Raw genomic sequence first — 6,000 nt, 5'->3', positions numbered from 1 at the left:
CAGTAATAGATGTATTGAGTCCATCCGTGTGAAATAGACAACTCATTCATTATGTTTTCCCATCAGCGTGGATTATGAAGGTTAAATCAACTCAGAGAAAATGGATGCTTGGCCACTCCCCCCACCCCACCCACCCCCACCCTATAGCCTCACACAGCCCCAGCCTATCTGGCTCAGAAATGAATGATCCTATTTATGTTAATGCATACATGAACGTTACACAGGTTTTCCCATGATAAGGCGATAGGTTAATGAAATGCTCGTTTCATTTTGCCAGTTGTTTTCTCTGCGAAGTTACGATAAGTAGCAAACCAACCAAGCTTGTAATTACAATCTTCCAGAAACCCAGCCAATCTGAGTAGAAATCTCACCATCCAATTACAAGATGTAATAATTTAGCAGTCAAGCTGGTAATGAGGTCTAATACTCATGCATGTGGTAATCCCCCCGGATGCTGACTCTATCAGATGTTAGCTTTGTAATTATATGAGAGAAAAAAAAAATCATTATTTCATGTTGAAGTAGAAAATGAGGTTGGTTGGGAGTTAATTTTCTCTCTGCTCTGTGAAGCGGAGACAAGAATTTAATGATTTAATTACAGTTGTTAGCTCTTTTTTTTTTTTTGTGAGAGGCTTAAATTGAGCTAAGCATTTTTCATAGCCTGACATCAAGAGTTGGGGAACATCAAAGATTTTGACAGCATACAGAATGATGAGCAGGCCGCCGGCCCCGGAGTCAGAGGAGGGAGAATCTCCTCGGCATTTTGAACAGCAGAGGAAAACGCTTCTCTTCTCATTGCCAAGGTAACCACAGCCAGGGGACACAAGCCTGCTAGATAAAAGCAACATCAACAAATATTAACCGCTTAGCTTTCTCCACTGGTAGCTGATCCACTGTATGTGAATTTGTCATATCAGATTACTATGACAGTCATGGTGAAGACTAAATGGAAAGCATCCGCCTGCATCAAAAGGACAATATAGTTTTCTCCCCACCTTTTTAGAATTTCAAAACAGGCTATGAGTGGTGCTATAGCCTCTGATCTCCATATATCCTTTATGGAGAGAGAAACAGTAAACACATTCCTCAGAGTAATCCCTAGAAAGAGGAATGGATGGTCTGACTGCCAGTTAAAGAACTGCTTTGAGCCATGTGTGATTCAACTTCCCAGCAACACACCGCAGCTACTTGGTTATTCAGGCTGGGATGGAGGAATGGAGGGATGGTTGGAGAGAGAGAGAGAGAGAGAGAGAGAGAGAGAGAGAGAGAGAGAGAGCAGACCCTTTTATAATGGCCCTGTTTGATGACCAAACATCTAGACTGTCTGTCTCCTTCCTTTCCTCAACACATTTCAGAGTTGTTCTGGTTTCCTTCCAGGCTTGGAACTCTATAACTGGGATTCTATAACTTCCCATTCAACAACTTCCTTCTAGGCTTGGAACTCAATAACTGGGATTATATAACTTCCCATTCAACAACTTCCTTCCAGGATGGAACTCCTCATCTGGGATTCTATAACTTCCCATTCAACAACTTCCTTCCAGGCTTGGAACTCCTCATCTGGGATTCTATAACTTCCCATTCAACAACTTCCTTCCAGGCTTGGAACTCCTCATCTGGGAACTGGGATTCTATATAACTTCCCATTCAACAACTTCCTTCCAGGCTTGGAACTCTATAACTGGGATTCTATATAACTTCCCATTCAACAACTTCCTTCCAGGCTTGGAACTCCTCATCTGGGATTCTCTGGGATATAACTTCCCATTCAACAACTTCCTTCCAGGCTTGGAACTCTTCATCTGGGATTCTATAACGTCCCATTCAACAACTTCCTTCCAGGCTTGGAACTCCTCATCTGGGATTCTATAACATCCCATTCAACAACTTCCTTCCAGGCTTGGAACTCTATAACTTGGATTATATAACTTCCCATTCAACAACTTCCTTCCAGGCTTGGAACTCCTCATCTGGGATTCTATAACTTCCCATTCAACAACTTCCTTCCAGGCTTGGAACTCCTCATCTGGGATTCTATAACTTCCCATTCAACAACTTCCTTCCAGGCTTGGAACTCCTCATCTGGGATTCTATAACTTCCCATTCAACAACTTCCTTCCAGGCTTGGAACTCTATAACTGGGATTCTATATAACTTCCCATTCAACAACTTCCTTCCAGGCTTGGAACTCCTCATCTGGGATTCTATAACTTCCCATTCAACAACTTCCTTCCAGGCTTGGAACTCTTCATCTGGGATTCTATAACTTCCCATTCAACAACTTCCTTCCAGGCTTGGAACTCTTCATCTGGGATTCTATAACTTCCCATTCAACAACTTCCTTCCAGGCTTGGAACTCTATAACTGGGATTCTATAACTTCCCATTCAACAACTTCCTTCCAGGCTTGGAACTCTTCATCTGGGATTCTATAACTTCCCATTCAACAACTTCCTTCCAGGCTTGGAACTCCTCATCTGGGATTCTATAACTTCCCATTCAACAACTTCCTTCCAGGCTTGGAACTCTATAACTGGGATTCTATAACTTCCCATTCAACAACTTCCTTCCAGGCTTGGAACTCCTCATCTGGGATTCTATAACTTCCCATTCAACAACTTCCTTCCAGGCTTGGAACTCTTCATCTGGGATTCTTTAACTTCTTGGCACACCCATCCCGTTAGCGGGATCATTTTCGTCAACATCCGCTGAATTGCAGAGCGCCAAATTCAAATTAAATTACTAAAAATATTTAATTTTCATGAAATCACAAGTGCAAAACACAGTTTAGCTATATCAAGAATATGCATACCCTTGCTTCAGGTCCTGAGCTACAGGCAGTTACATTTGGGTATGTCATTTTAGGCGAATATTTAAAAAAAGGGTCCGATCCTTAAGAGTTTTTTAATGGAAGCCTCTCCAACATGATCCAGGTAGAATCAGGAATTCCCCAGGGCAGCTGTCTAGGCCCTTTATGTTTTTCAATATTTTCTAACAACATGCCACTGGCTCTAAGTAAAGCCAGTGTGACGACGCAAGCGGATGACTCAGCACTTTACACGTCAGCTACTATAGCGAGTGAAATTACTGCAACCCTTAACAAATATCTGCAATTAGTTTCAGAATGGGTGGCAGGAAATAAGTTACTCCTAAATATTTCAAAATCTAAAAGCATTGTATTTGGGACAAATCATTCACTAAAATAACCTCTTGCGACGAGCAATCCCGGATCCGGGATCGTAATCATAGCCTCAAACGAATTAGCATAACGCAGCGGACATAAATACCCCTAGTAACTTTTCCTATTCATGAAAATCGCAAATGAAATGAAATAAATATATTCAAACACAAGCTTAGCCTTTTGTTAACAACACTGTCATCTCAGATTTTCAAAATATGCGTTACAGCCAACGCTAGACAAGCATTTGTGTCATTTAAATCATTTACCTTTGAAGAACTTCGGATGCTTTCACTCAGGAGACTCCCAGTTAGATAGCAAATGTTCCTTTTTTCCAAAAAGATTATTTTTGTAGGCGAAATAGCTCCCATTTGTTCATCATGCTTGGTTGAGAAATCCAGTCCAAGATTTTCTGCGTGAGACACCATTTGACCACTTGCTATATATGGTCCCTTACGGCCATTCTTCAATGGAAATGCGTAAAAAGACGTCACAATGCTGTAGACACCTTGGGGAATACGTGGAAAACGTAAGCTCATTCGTAGCTCATTCACAGCCATATAAGGAGTCATTGGCATGAGGCGGTTTCAAAAAATGCAGCACTTCCTGGTTGGATTTTTATCTGGGTTTCGCCTGTAACATCAGTTCTGTGGCCACAGACAATATCTTTGCAGTTTTGGAAACGTCAGAGTGTTTTCTTTCCAAAGCTGTCAATTATATGCATAGTCGAGCATCTTTTCGTGTCAAAATATCTTGTTTAAAACGGGAACGTTTTTCATCCAAAAATCTTAATAGCGCCCCCTAATGCATAATGTGGAAATTGAGCAAGTTGAGATGACTAAACTGCTTGGAGTAACCCTGGATTGTAAACTGTCATGGTCAAAACATGTTGATACAACCGTAGCTAAGATGGGGGAAGTCTGTCCACAATAAAGTGTTGCTCTGCCTTCGTAACAGCACTATCAACAAGGCAGGTCCCACAGGCCCTAGTTTCTACCTTCTTAACAACTCTATCAACAAGGCAGGTCCTACAGGCCCTGGTTTTGTCACACCTGGACTACTGTTCAGTCATGTGGTCAGGTGCCACAAAGAAGACAGCATGGCTAGCCCTTAACCAACATTAATAATATGCATGTACATTTCTCATGGCTCAAAGTGGAGAAAACATTGACTTCACTACATCACTACTTGTTTTTGTAAGAAGTGTTGACAAGCTGAATGTACCGAGTGGTCTGTCTAAACTACTAGCACACATCTCAGACACCCATACATACCCCACAAGACATGCTGCCAGTGGTCTGTTTAAACTACTAGCACACATCTCAGACACCCATACATACCCCACAAGACATGCTGCCAGTGGTCTGTTTAAACTACTAGCACACATCTCAGACACCCATACATACCCCACAAGACATGCTGCCAGTGGTCTGTTTAAACTACTAGCACACATCTCAGACACCCATACATACCCCACAAGACATGCTGCCAGTGGTCTGTTTAAACTACTAGCACACATCTCAGACACCCATACATACCCCACAAGACATGCCGCCAGTGGTCTGTTTAAACTACTAGCACACATCTCAGACACCCATACATACCCCACAAGACATGCTGCCAGTGGTCTGTTTAAACTACTAGCACACATCTCAGACACCCATACATACCCCACAAGACATGCTGCCAGTGGTCTGTTTAAACTACTAGCACACATCTCATACATACCCCACAAGACATGCCGCCAGTGGTCTGTTTAAACTACTAGCACACATCTCAGACACCCATACATACCCCACAAGACATGCTGCCAGTGGTCTGTTTAAACTACTACCACACATCTCAGACACCCATACATACCCCACAAGACATGCCGCCAGTGGTCTGTTTAAACTACTAGCACACATCTCAGACACCCATACATACCCCACAAGACATGCTGCCAGTGGTCTGTTTAAACTACTAGCACACATCTCATACACCCATACATACCCCACAAGACATGCTGCCAGTGGTCTGTATAAACTACTAGCACACAGCTCAGACACCCATACATACCCCACAAGACATGCTGCCAGTGGTCTGTCTAAACTACTAGCACACATCTCAGACACCCATACATACCCCACAAGACATGCCGCCAGTGGTCTGTTTAAACTACTAGCACACATCTCAGACACCCATACATACCCCACAAGACATGCTGCCAGTGGTCTGTTTAAACTACTAGCACACATCTCATACACCCATACATACCCCACAAGACATGCTGCCAGTGGTCTGTTTAAACTACTAGCACACATCTCAGACATACCCCACAAGACATGCTGCCAGTGGTCTGTTTAAACTACTAGCACACATCTCAGACATACATACCCCACAAGACATGCTGCCAGTGGTCTGTTTAAACTACTAGCACACATCTCATACATACCCCACAAGACATGCTGCCAGTGGTCTGTTTAAACTACTAGCACACATCTCATACATACCCCACAAGACATGCTGCCAGTGGTCTGTTTAAACTACTAGCACACATCTCATACACCCATACATACCCCACAAGACATGCCGCCAGTGGTCTGTTTAAACTACTACCACACATCTCATACACCCATACATACCCCACAAGACATGCTGCCAGTGGTCTGTTTAAACTACTAGCACACATCTCATACACCCATACATACCCCACAAGACATGCTGCCAGTGGTCTGTTTAAACTACTAGCACACATCTCATACACCCATACATACCCCACAAGACATGCTGCCAGTGGTCTGTTTAAACTACTAGCACACATCTCATACATACCCCACAAGA

Source organism: Oncorhynchus clarkii, unplaced genomic scaffold (genome assembly GCF_045791955.1).
Source record: "Oncorhynchus clarkii lewisi isolate Uvic-CL-2024 unplaced genomic scaffold, UVic_Ocla_1.0 unplaced_contig_2184_pilon_pilon, whole genome shotgun sequence".
NCBI lineage: Eukaryota > Metazoa > Chordata > Actinopteri > Salmoniformes > Salmonidae > Oncorhynchus > Oncorhynchus clarkii.
Note: the sequence above shows the minus strand (reverse complement) of the source record.